This window comes from Cibotium barometz, chromosome 13 (assembly GCF_041138505.1).
Source record: "Cibotium barometz isolate CiBa-2024 chromosome 13, ASM4113850v1, whole genome shotgun sequence".
Lineage (NCBI taxonomy): Eukaryota > Viridiplantae > Streptophyta > Polypodiopsida > Cyatheales > Cibotiaceae > Cibotium > Cibotium barometz.
Window position 1 is genome coordinate 3,601,742 of NC_141058.1, and position 13,959 is coordinate 3,615,700.

At 44.2% G+C, this 13,959-nt stretch overlaps 1 pseudogene; it reads right to left on the reverse strand.

Annotated features, from left to right (window-relative positions):
- Window positions 1–243: 243 nt before the first annotated feature.
- Window positions 244–8,932, reverse strand: LOC147632284 (uncharacterized; annotated as a pseudogene).
- Window positions 8,933–13,959: the final 5,027 nt, after the last annotated feature.

The following is a 13,959-nucleotide window of genomic DNA, read 5'->3' on the forward strand; positions in this document are numbered from 1 at the left end:
CCCAAACACAAAAAACAGAATGCTGTGGAGAGGGAATGCAAGATGGGAAAAAAATGTAATGCAGTGGGTTTGCACATGAGCCATGCCCTAATGGGGTTTTCCTTGGCTCATGTGCCCGATACAAAAATGATAAGAAATATGAAGGGAGAGGAAGATCCCCCTCTCAATGTGCAAAGGATGATGGTGGTGGATCGATGCCGATCCGATTGCGAAGACGCTCAAGAATGGGGCGGTTGACAGACTTCATAAGGATGTCTGCATGGTTGTCTGCCGTGGGAATGTACTATGGTTGTCTGCCGTGGGAATGTACTGGAGTCGGATGGTACCTTGCTCAACCTGTTCCTTGGTAAAATGAAAATGGACACCCACATGCTTGGTACGGCTAGAAAAAATAGGGTTGCCAGCAAGGGCAATCGCACTCTGACTGTCGACGAAGATGATAGAGGCGGTGTCAATGGGGACGCACATGTCGGAAAGAAGCTGACGAAGATACATAGCCTCAGTGGTGGCATCATAGAGGCCCCAGTATTCGGGTTCTGCGGAAGAACTTGCAATGGTGTCTTGCTTTTTGCTAGACTAAGAGAAAGGGGCAGATGTGAGGGAGTGCAAATAACCACCATGAGATCGTCGGGAATCGAGATCACCTGCCCAGTCGGAGTCCGTGTAACCACGCAGGGTGATCCCACGACTGTATACAAGTAGGTACTTGCTAGATAGCGAACAACCCTCATTGCTGAACTCCAATGTGGCCCCTTAGGAGCATTGAAATACTGACTTAAAATGGATATGCAATAGGAGATATCAGGACAAGAATTTGTGAGCCAGATAAGTTTCCCAACCACTTGTCGGTAAGCTCGCTCTTCATGTGGAGGTGAGTCTACTTCCTTTGATAGTTTAACGGTGGGATCCAATGGAGTAGCCACTGGGATAGCACCATCAAGAAAGTAGGAAGTAATGAGTTGGAGACAGTACTTCTGTTGAGACACGAAAATACAATCAGGATGTTGGATTACCTCCATGCCAAGGAAATATGAGAGAAGACCGAGATCAGTCATCTCAAAAGTTCGTCTGAGCTATGCCATGAAATCAGCCATTTTGGCTTGATGTGAACCTGAAATAATGACGTCATCGACATATAGTACCAGGTAGCAAACCATCCCTTGATCAGTGTAAATGTAGATATTGGGGTCACAGTGAGATGGTTGAAAACCTTGGCTGTGAAAAAATTTGTCAATGCGATGATACCACGCCCGGGGTGCTTGCTTAAGCCCATAAAGAGCTTTATGCAAGCGAAAGACTTCGTCCTCAAGGCCGGGGAGCGGGAAACCCGGAGGTTAGTCACAACGTAGACCTCCTCTTTGAGAATGCCATTTAAAAAGGCACTCTTAACATCCATCTGATAGACTGGCCATTTGTGGTGAGCAGCCCGATTGAGTAAAAGACGGATTGTCGTCATTCGAGCTGGTGCAAAGGTCTCGTCGAAATCAATGCCTTCTTTTTGGCGAAAGCCTTGCACAACAAGCTGGGCTTTGTATTTGTCCAAGGTACCATCGGCTTTAAATTTGGTGCAGAAGATCCATTTGGTTCCAATGACCTTGTTATGACGAGGGCGATCCACAAAAGGGACCACGTGCCATTACGGTCAATGCTTTCGAGTTGTAGTTCCATAGCTTGTTTCTAGGATGGAAGTTTGATAGCATCTTTCCACGATGTTGGCTCATCATGCGCCACATAGTCTGCGAAAAAACAGAGGCGAATGAGGCACGATGAGCGAGTCTGGTGGACCGACGAGGACCGTCCAAAGGGATATCAAGGGGAAGCATGCCAGAATCACGCATGGTTTGTTGATACCATGCGAGGTAAAGGGTCCTTGAGTGGTTGTCAAGAGGAGGAAGCCTCCTCAAGAGGTGAAGTTGTAGGTGACTGATGGGGTTCATTTGGCATAGTCTGAGATTCTTGTTCAGTTGGTATGGGTAGCGGAAGGCGAAGTAAGTCTCGCTCATCAAAGACAACGTCTCGACAAGCGAAAACTTTGTTTGATCGTGGATCAAAAACTTTGTATGTCTTTGATTCAGAAGAGTAGCCCACAAAAATGAGCAACTCACTCCTTGGCTCAAGCTTGCCCCTTGTTTCATTTGGAGTGTGAGTGTATGCACGACACCCAAAGACACGGAAATGGGAAACGGTTGGCTTTTCGCCAAAAAATGCCTCAAACGGAGTTCTATGGTGGGGAACAGCAACCGTGGGGCAATGGTTTAGAAGGTACACCGCAGTGTTGATCGATTCTGATCAGAGGCGTTCAAGTAGCTCAGCTGCAAAAAGCATGGAGCGTGGCATATCCATCACAGTTCGGTTCTTGCGCTCGACCACTCCATTTGTGAGGGAGAGTTGGTGGAGGTGAGTTGGCGTGGAATGCCTTGATCTTGTAAGAACTTAGTAAATTGATGGGAGATAAATTCACCACCATTGTCACTACGAGCAATCCCAATTGAGACGCCCATTTGATTAGTGACTAACCGAACCCATGTGGAAAAGTATTGGAAAGTGTCGGATTTATGCTTTAGGAAATATACCCACATGTACCTTGAATAATCATCAACAATCAGCATGTAGTAGAGAGATCCATTCAAAGAAGGGGTTGGGGGTTGGCTACTCAAGTCGAAATGAATCAACCTGAGGATTTCCGAAGCATGATGAGTAGCATGTTGTGGGAATGGGGAGCGATGTTGCTTACCCATTTGACAGGGCTGATAGACATCCTTTGTCAGTTTGAGGTTGGGTATACCTTCAACTAACTTGTCTCGAGATAGCTCATAGAGTGTGGCATAGGGTAGATGACCATAACGTAAGTGCCATAGTCGTTCAATGTCGGAGGGAGCTTGGGTCACATAGGCCTAAACCCGATGAAACTCTGTGTCACCATTTAGTCCATCTCCATTTCTGGAGCCACTTCTATGGGACTGTCACTCCATAGAGCGGCCAGATTTGTGCCATGTTCACATGGGGACAGGCTAGTGTCCCATGTGAAAGGGCCAGTCTTTTGGTGTCACATGGACGGGAGTCAGATTAGTGCCACCCGTGTGTGACCAGTGCTGCGTCACATGGACGGGAACCAGTTTCGTGCCACCCGTATGACAGAATGTCTACCAGTTGGGATATTTTTAGAGATAAAGTTTATGGAAGGACCCATCTCTTAGATTGGGACATGTGGCAAGAAAGTGGACCAAAGTGAGACGAGTGGCCTGACACTTGTTAGAAAGTGGATCAAAGTGAGACAAGTGGCCTCACACTTGTCACTTCAGCTATTGTGTGGCTCTTCACTTGTCATTGTAGCCTTCTCTTGTCATTTTAGCTCATGGGAGGTCCAAATCTATAAATTGGAGTCGTCTCTCTTCATTAATAGAGGCTCTCTTGCCGCACACTAGCCTCTACCACCGTTATAGGCTGCCCTAATGATGGCTACTCTCTTTCTCTCTCTCTTGAAGGCTGCCCATGAAGAATACCGACTGTTGGGGACTGTTTTGCAGGCTTCCATCGTGAAGAAATACTGAAGGCAAGGGTATTTAATCATTTATTATGATTTCTAGCCATTGTACTTGTTGTACTAGCCCTTGTACTTATTGTACCAGCCACTGTAATGGCTGTACAAGCCCTTGTACCTATTGTACCAGCCACTGTACTGGCTGTACCAACCCTTGTACTTATTTTGTACCTACTGTACCAGCCATTGTACCAGCTATACCAGCCACTGTACTTGCTGTACCTACTGTACTAGCCATTGTTCTGGCTGTACCAGTCCTTGTACCGGCTGTACCAGCCACTGTATCTATTGTACCGGCTGAATGGAGAGCTGAACCTGTTGTACCAGCTCTATTGCATGAAGACCCGTGGTTTTTGGGGAAGAATCAATACCCACACGGAGGTATATGGATTATATTGTTGGCTCGGCATTTCTACAGCCTGTGTTCCGGCTCGGTTGCCTCGTGTTGGGTTGTGTTATGGCATTTGTATATGGATAATCCGGCATCTCCCGTGGGGAGAGTAAGGCCCTCAAAGCTTGTACATGATATTATTCTCCTTGGATAATAAAGGGGGGTCGGCCCATTCCGGCCTCTATGCGGTGTCACACGTGCAAGCTCCATTTTCAGCATTTGTGGATGTTTTGTCCATCTTTTATGTTTTATGCAAAGTGATGATGGATATGTGTTAAGGCTGTGGCCATGTTTAAATGTTTTAATATGCATTGATGGTATCAACAAGTGTGTCAAAGACCCTAGTCCCCCGGGCACCCGCCGCGAGTTTTAGCTGTTGTATCCGCTTCTTCACCGGCTGGCTGTACCCGCCTCTTCCACGCCTGCTGAACCTGTCTCTTCCACGCCTGCTGTACCTGGCTGTACCTGCCAAAGAGCTGCTGTACCTGCCAAAGAGCTGCTGTACCTGCAACAAACAAAGCTGATTGCCCTGCTATACCTGCAAACTACTGGTTGCCCACGTGTACCTGCTGTACCTGCCCATGTGTACCTGCAAACTGTCTACTTGCTGCCACATTTGTACCGGCTGGTTGCTCTGTTTACAGCAGCTGATTGCACCCATTTGGAGTATAATACAAAGGGAAATGGTCTTCATTGCTGAGATATGAATAAAAATCTATGCTAGGTATTTATTTCAATATTTTATCTTAAATTCAGAAAACAATTAAAGTTAAATGTTGTTATTTCAAGTTTGTGTAGGCAAGTTTCTTCTCCGGTTGTGCTATGGTGGATATGACCTTTGAGTCCATGGCTCGTGAAGTGGGCAAGAAGCCAAGGGAGTTGGCACTCTCTTATCTCATCCACAAGGGTGATCTCAAGGAAGGAGAGGATGGGAATTTTCAAAACAAAACCTGGTTAATTTATGTATACAGTTTGGTGGGCAATAGGCTATCAAGGCAAGTTGTAGCCTACTGCTCCACTTGTGTAGATACCTCTGCCTGGGTGAGGGGAGTGTCACACACACATACAATAGTTAAGCCTATTGCTCCACTTGTGTAGATATCTCTGCCTGGGTAAGGGGAGGGTCACACACACACACACACACACACACACACACACACACACACACAATAGTTAAGCCTTGAAAAAAATGGCAATTTTCCTTGAAAGCTTTATTTAAAATTTCTTTACACATACATACTATGGTTCTTTTGTGAACTTTTTGTGAAAATATTTCTTTGAAATGAATGCTTACTTGTCTTGCATACTCTGAAGGTAATTTTCAGAAAAGGTCATACAGGTTTAGAATACGAGTAATTCTTGACTGGTTGGATATCTGGTGATTTTTGGTTAAGCTCTTTTCACACCATCTCGGTGGCCTTTTTATAACCCAAAATTGGGTACATTAAAATGCCTTTTTCACACTAACTTGGAGTGCAGCTTGAGCTCCCTCGTGCATTATCGACCTGCGCAGAAATTTACACCTGTTTTTCTCATACATACAGGGCATTTAGGGCCTCTGCATTGTCGTGGTTTTTTTCTCTTTCTAGCTCTGAAAGAAATAGGGTTAGGCATTTAGAGAGCATCTGCATTATTGAAGGCCAGCGCTGAAAACAAAATTAGCCCCTGCCATTAATTACATTAACTGTATACGACCATGGATGATAATGGGCATTAGGGTATGCATGACATTAGTAACCAAGCTCCAACTTTAAAAGAAAAAAATGGAAAATAAGTGTATTTGATTTTTATTTTCAAAGGAAAGAGAAGTTATAGAATTTTATTCAAAGGAGACTCCGTCCAAATTGTAATTGAATTTTTCTTACCTGCTAAAAAAATAAAATTTTGGGTTTCTTTAAACTTTTAAGCTTGGTTGGAAAGTCTTATGTCTATGAAGATTAAAAGAATGATTTATTGCTTGAATATAGATTTGCACTTTTTGAAATTATTAGGTAAAATGTGGGCCTTCCATAGAATAAAACAAGGACCCCTATTACTATTTTTTAAAAGATTGCATATTAATTGTGTCAATAAATGGATGAGATTGTTTTGGAAAATTGTTCAAAATACAAGGGAGAGTATGTAAAAACATTTGAAACTCTATATTTAAGATTTTTCACCTTATACCCTTAAAAAGAAATTTACACTAATGAAACTCTAAATTAAGAAAACCTTGACTAAAGCTTTACTGATGTCATGCATGCATGGACATCGATATTAAGTGTGGGCAGACAATGACACCTGCCTTCCAACAATTTGACTGTGTCCTAAGTTTTTTTTGTTGATGGTGGCTAGTAAGCAGTCGGCTCACTTGTGGGGGTGTGCATTAGATAATCAATGCCCAGTATGGTTTCAGCATAGTAGATTTTTGGTTTCATGGTTTTATGGCTTTCACTGCTTTCAAATACACTATTTTGATTTACTTGTAAAATCTCAAACACCCTATATTTTTGGATTTAACCCTAAACCCATTTTGGAAGAGCTTTTTGGAACTCCATTGATCGTAGGTCTCTATCTATACATATAAGCTTTGTATGATTGGGCAATTATATTAATTGAATTCTATCCTTTTTTGACCTAATGACTTTTGGTTCAATAATTGTTCAACATTGCTTTAAAAGACTAAACACTAGGGTGCATTACTGTGGGTTACACACACACACACACACACACACACACGCACGCACACACACACGCACGTATATGTATGTATATGTGTATACCTTTACATACACATACACACACGTATATGTGTATGTATGTATATGTGTATACCTTTACATACACATACATACATACATACATGCATGCATGCATACACACACACACATACATACATATGTACACATGTATATATATACATACATGTAAATACAGATGTAGATGTAGATGTACATCGTGTACATGTATGTATGTATGCATGCATGCATTTATTAAATATAATCATTTATATTTATGTGTGTGTGTGTGTGTGTAGAGAGAAAGAAAGAAAGAAAGAAAGATTTTATTAACGTCTTCCAAAAGACTGAACTCGGCCTATGAGACAAATCGGTGTACCTGTATGGGGTATTCTCTGTCATCCCAACAAAATGAAAAAGTACTGAACTAAAAAGATGAATCTGGGTGTGCAATAAGTACAATGAGTGGTGAAGGGGATGGAGCTCTACTACTAGGAGAATGCAAAGCTATATGCATGGAGTATACAATCGTGATATGCAACCTAGCTCCATCCTGTACCATACTGGGGGTATAAAGAAAGAAAGAAAGAAAGCTGTATTAACGTCTACTAGAGGCCAAACTCGACCTATGAGACAAATCAATGTACAACTGTCAATGTCTTCTGGATGTCTAGAAAAAAAAAAGGACAAAATGAACATGAAATTAACTATGAGAGTACTAAGCTAGTCGGGGTGTGTGATGGATGGAGCACTACTCCTAGAGGCTCAGTATGCAACCTATATGCGCAGGGTATACAAGAATGCAATGCAGATTTGTCTAGCTCCAACCAGTACCATAATGGGGGTGTAATATGTGATACATAGGCGATGGCAAGGCAAAAATACCTCGGAGCATGATCTCCGGGTGTGAGTGTAGGTGTGAGTGTAAGTGAGCTAGCCACTCCTGGATATGGTGCTGATGTCGAGCGCGTCTTTGTGATCTCCCTCTGTAGTCTGGGAGTCTGGTAGCCTGGTGCTCTCGGTCTCCGTCTGGCTCGAAGGTGCGCAGCGCGCTGAAGTGTAACCCCCTCCTGTGTCAGAATAGGCATTGGGATAGATCTCTGGAAGAAATCAGTGAGCTGGAGATATTGCCCACCTCTCCCAGTGGTATGAGTCCGTAGCAGTGTCTCTCAGTGGCGTTGTGTCTCTAGCAAGAACTGGCCAAATCTGCGCTGGTCTGCAGACTCCATGATCTGGCGGAGTGAGGGATGTCCACCGAAGATGGTGGTGTATCTCTCTCTAATGACACTATATGCTCTGCATCTGCATACATAATGTTCCTCACTCTCAACCTCCTCCTAGCATAGTCTGCATATCCTCTCTGCTCTAGGGATCCGTGCTGCCCTACCTGCCTCAATCTCAAGCTGGTGTGATGACACTCTGAGCTGGCCAATCACCACTCGGGCACTGTGAGGCATGTACACATCCATGTATCGAGGTCTCTGTATGAATCCATCCGCTGAGATACGCATAAATTGATCTCTGTAGTATAGCATCTTCGGTGGTAGAGGTTGATTGGGTGTAATCCAAATCTTTTGAGTGTATCGTTGCCATAAATCCTGCCGAAGGACTCTGTTCCTCTCACTGTGAGAGAGCTGGATGTGTGGTGCATGTATATCATACTGGAAAGGTGGCAGGTGATCCATGTCAAGACCAGTGAGCCACTGTATCATCTGTGAATACCATGATCTCCTATCTCCACTCTCTGTGAGCTGCCTGGACGCCTCAAAAGCTCTATGTGAGAGTCGATCTGATGGCATATCTCTGATCCTCTGTATGAAGCAGATCGTCTCGAAGAGGGCCTCTACTAGCATAGGAGGTGCAGCAAACTCCATCCGGACAATGTCATGTGGGACGGAGGGTTTGCTGCGGATCATCCGTGAGAGCATAAGAATCTGAAGCCTCTCTATCTGAGACCATGTGGAGGTGGCGAGCCCAAGTGCCCATAGTGCTGCAGCATACATCAAAGTAGGGGTGACTAGTGAACAACCACCCCTTTGTGCGGGGCTCTTGGAAGTGTGCCTAGTGACACTATCTCTCTAGCATGGCCAGAGCTGCATACCCTCGTGTGAGTCTATCCCTGGCTGCCTGTGCCATAGTAAATCTTCTTGGCGGAGTCGTAAATGTAATCCCCAGGTACACGAGTCTACCACCTCTACCTATCCTCCTGCTAGTGTGAAGATGGCCTGTCGTCGAGAACCAGCCCTGAGGTGTGGAAAATCATGGCCTTGGTTTTCCCAAGGTTCACTGTAAGCCCCCTCTGTGTGTGCAGAAGTCATCAAGTGCATGCAGATGGTGCTGTAGTCCCATCTGCGACCCAGAGACCAGAATAATATCATCTGCATATAGCATAATGACTCTAGTACCTGAGATGTCTACCCCGTTCCCACCACCGTGACCAATGAAGTCAGCCACCTCATCGATGTATAGCCCAAATAGTGTAGGAGAGAGTGGGCATCCTTGCTTCACACCTATGGTGCTAGCAATAACATCAGATAGCCCCGGGGCATCGTATGCCCCCAAAGACCTGCTCATATAAACCATAGATTCCCCAAACCATCTCTGATGGGATCCCGAATGACTGTAGGCACTGGAAGAGTCTCTCTCGTGGCACCATGTCAAATGCTTTGCGGAAATCCACAAAGCAGCAGTATAATCTCTTCTCCCGCGCCCTAGCCTGGTCAATCAAACATCTCAGAGTGAATATATGGTCGATAATGGAGAAAGCTCGTTGGAATCCAGCTTGCCTTGGTGCTCGCAGTCCCTCCTTCTCTGCATATGAGCTCAACTCTGCCTTGAGCACTCGCCATAAAGTTTGGCCAATGTATGACCAATCATGATACTCCTATAGTTGCTGGGGTCTAGCATGTCTCCCGCTTTGTGGAGAGGCACGATGGTGTGCATAGTCCACTCAGCTGCTGGTAGACCCTCCACTAGTGCCCTATTAAAGAGGTGAGCAACAAAGGGTCCCAGTGTGTCAGCTGCATAAATAAGATGCTCCTCTATATACATGTGTGGTCAGCCGATCTCCCATGCTGTAACCGGCGGATAGCTCTCTCTACCATCGAGGCGGTAAAGAAAGTAGAGGTGGTAGGGCGGGATTCCTGTGGCTGTGGTATGGGTGGCTGCTGAGGGATATGGTAGAGGCTCTTTGCATATAAGTGCCATGTGTGTGGATCCTCAATCGAGGTACGAGGGCGAGGCTCTCTCATCCTACGCCATGCAGTGGCTGCATCTCTGCTCATAAGTAGGTGGTATATATCCCAGTACTGTGCCTCCTCATATGCACGCCTCTTACGACGTGTGAGGATCCTCATCTGTCAGCTCGCCTGTCTCTGTGTAATGGTCCCCAATGCTCTCTGGGCCCGAAGGTGTCTATATAGCTCTCTACACTCATCATCATACCACTGATTCTAGGGCATGCTCCCAAATCTATTTGTGTGTGCAATGTGTGTATGATGGGGGAAGCTGCGGGTGGCGGGCGTATGTAGTAGAGATGACAGCTGGGTGGTGAGTGTGTCTAGAGGTGACAGGGGATCCATCTGGAATAGCCCGTCATATACATGATGCTCATATATGTCTGCCAAAGTCATGGGTGAAGTAGAAGGTTGTATGCGATGCCAGTGTGGGCTGTGTGGGTGCTGGTGTGGAGCTCGCCCCAGTGACAGTAAGAGGTACGTGTGATCCGCACCAATAGGACAAGGGGGGATGGTGAAAGATGTCACTACCTGTGTGGTCTCCATGGACCCATGATGTAGTCCACTGTGCTACCCCCCCTCCCATCGTGGAAAGCATGTCAGTGCTCCTGAATCCTGCCCACTGTCTCATCCCGTTATAAATAATGAGATGGTGTCATGCTCCCACCTCAAGTAAGTGATGACCATATCTAGTGTTATCCGGCCCCATGTCCTCTGACACCCTGCAGGCTCCCGTGTCCTCCACCTCTAGTGTGTGCATCACCTCGGGGTGCTCGAAATCATAAATGTCGCACTGTCGGCTCTGTGTCCGTGCATTGACGTCCCCCATAAGGAGGACTTCCCCCAGGTTGGAGTAGTGTATGATCTCATCTGAAAGGGCTGCATATGGTTGAGAGAGAGAGAGAGAGAGAGAGAGAGAGAGAGAGAGAGAGAGAGAGAGAGAGAGAGAGAGAGAGGTGGAGGGGAAGGGAGGAGGACCTTACAGAACAAAAGAGAAAGGACTAAAGAAAGAGAAAAGGAGAATGAAAAAGAATGGAAGAGAAAGAGGAGACAAAGGGAGAGAAATAAGGTAAGAGATAGACACATAAGTTAGGTGCTTATGGGAATGGCGGTGAAAGGAACATGTGAGAGAGACTAGGATGATATTATTTTGCTATGATGAAGGGAAGGAGGTAGTGTGATGAAGTGAGGTGATGGTGTGGTGCAACTTAGAAAGAGAGAGAGAGAGAATCTAAAACAACAAAAGAGAAAGAGAAAAAGAAAGATAATTTAGAGAATGGAAGAAAAAGAGGAGGGAAAGAGAGATTTCCTATGTATGAGGAGAATATATTGATAATAACAAACAAAGAGCCTCGCAAATTTCAGTAGGACACCTAGCATTTTTTTCAATAATGCTATGGAAGAGGGAACTACAGTGGTAAGTTCCTGAGAAAAACATGTCAATGACAGTTAAATGGTTTGATAGAGCCCTCTCTCGTTAGCATGTCAAGAACACAATTGTTTTTTCCTTTTACTTGGGGCTTATCTTTGTATTATGAATCAAGTTTGAGCTACAGGCTAATAAGGTTTTCATGGTGGCTTCTCCCTTTCAAGGAGCATGGTTTCTTTCAAGGAGCATGGTTTAGTTCTCCCTTATGAGTGCTAGGTGAGGGCATTCTCCCTTCTTTTAGTGGTATCAGGGCGTTCTATTTGATCCGATCTAATCTCCCAATTTGTAGCGGTTTTGGCAATTCCACCCACATTGAGCTGTTAAAAACGCTCAAATTATCAAAAGTTGAGCTTTGAATTTTGTCATTTGGAGCGCAAAATTATGGAAATTTATGAAGCTGTCCAAGATTAAGGGCTTCATCTTTTCTTTACATGGATGGCCATGGGATTGAAAAAATCTTCTCTTGCTTCAATCACTTGGCATTCTGCAACATTAACATCATAAAAAAAGAAAAAGCTCTACTAAGAAATCGCACGTTGAGACAACACTCCATGTCTTGAGTTCCTTCTTCGTCACTAAGCACTGTTAAAACACAGAGTTTAAAAGAAAAACACAGGCTTCAAAGAAAAAGCTTTGCCTTCAGAAAAACAACGAAATAGAAGAAATCAAGTCTTTTCTTTGAGAAATAGTGTTCGTAATGCAAGAGAATAAGGGTTTTCAACAACAGAGCTACAAGGTAGAAAATCCGCTATGGCGCCATTTCTCTGCCAGTAATATGGCAACTTTATGAAATGGAGGGTATTCTTGCGCTTGTTATGGCTTAAAAGACTTTTAAGTGACAGACATTGTGTGTGTGTGTGTGTGTGTGTGAGAGAGAGAGAGAGAGAGAGAGAGAGAGAGAGAAGTTAGAAAGGGATATATATATACTAAAAAATAGCAAAGCAGGAAAGCCATTGTCATGAGAAGAGAGAAAGATGAGCATGAGAGGAGTTTAGAGAAGTTAAAAAAGAGATCTATATACTGAAAAATAGCAAAGCAGGAAAGCCATTGTCATGAGAAGAGAGAAAGATGAGCATGAGAGGAGTTTAGAGAAGTTAAAAAAGAGATCTATATATGCTAGAAAAAAGCAAAATTTAAGGCCGTTGTTACATTCAACATAAGAAATAAACTCTGAGAGAGAGACAGGGGAGGGAGAAAGGAGCATGAGAGAGAAGTTTGGAGAAGTTGAAAAGAGGTCTATATATACTACAATACAGAGTGTAGACTTCGAGAAAAAGCACACACACGAGACACAAAGCACAGAACACAAAGTAGCCGGAAAGATATCTCCCTTGTGTGAGTGATGAAAAATCAATATACAATGAAATCCCTAAGTACAGGGAATCGAGATGTGGGAAAAATCTCTAGCCAGCACTAGAGTAAAAAGTGCTCATGTATAGGGAAAGTTCACATCAAAACTACCTGAGGGACATTGTAAGTGTAAAAAAACCCTTGGAAAGAATGATGTGAATGAATACAGGGTTGTGAAATATTAGCCCCTATATGAAAGTAAGCCCAAAGCTTTGTGAAAAGATTTAAACTTCTCTCTTGGAAGAGCTTTTGTAAACATGTCTGCCACATTGTCGTGTGTAAGCACATATACCAAGTCGATCTCTTACTCAAGCAAGTCTAGCCCTAGTGTGCCTCATCTACCTTGCAACTACCATACATTGTCAAGCCTTTGTTGTATCACCATGCTATTGATTGAATCCCACTCTGTCTCTGTGGTGTGTATGTGTGTGTATGCATGAGAGAGAGAGGGGATGTGTGTGTGTGTGTGTGTGTGTGTGTGTGTGTGTGTGTGTAGTGAGCTATTTATGTGTGGGGAAGGAGCTCTGAAATGGCATAGCTTTAAAATCCCCAAATAAATTGTGCAACCATGAGGAAGCCTTTTCGTAAAAGTTTAAAGCCACTCACCAAGGTGACATAGGTCTCTTTTGCCAAAGTTGCAATTTTTGTTACTTAGGTGACACCCCTTGAAAGCAACTAATCAAGATGGTTGCCAATCACCTTGTGGACATGGTAATCTAGCCGAGCTCGTAGAGAGAGAGGAGGAGGAGATTGTCAAAACTCCTTATGCCACCCGCGGTTCTTCCGGTTGCCTCCTTCGATAAGCACTCACGCTTAATCACTCTCATGCACACACAAGCATACTAGCATAAGAATAGAACACAAGCAAGCATGCACAAAAACAAGAATGATTAAGGAGAGGAGAGGAGAACTATGTGGGAGAACACCACTAAACCTTGATTAATCCCTTGTGAAGATTACAATGAATATAGGGAGCATAAAGCTCAAGGGGGGAATGCAGGAGAAGGAGGTGATGCTAGCTAGCTCTCTCTAATCTTGCTATAGGCGATAAGCTCTCAAAGATGCCTCTTTCTCAAAAAGATTGGCTTTTCTACCTAGGGCTTTGTGTCCACATTAGGGTCGCCTTTGATTAAAAATAGGTCCAACCCTTGTGACCTAGTTGTATAGGGCTTTGGCCAAAAAAATGGTATTGCCTTTACAAAAAAATGGTATTGCCTTTACAAAGGCAAAATATACAACGAAGCTAGGAAGAAGGGGCAATTGTCGTAGAAGGTGCGGCGGATTCAGAGCGGGTT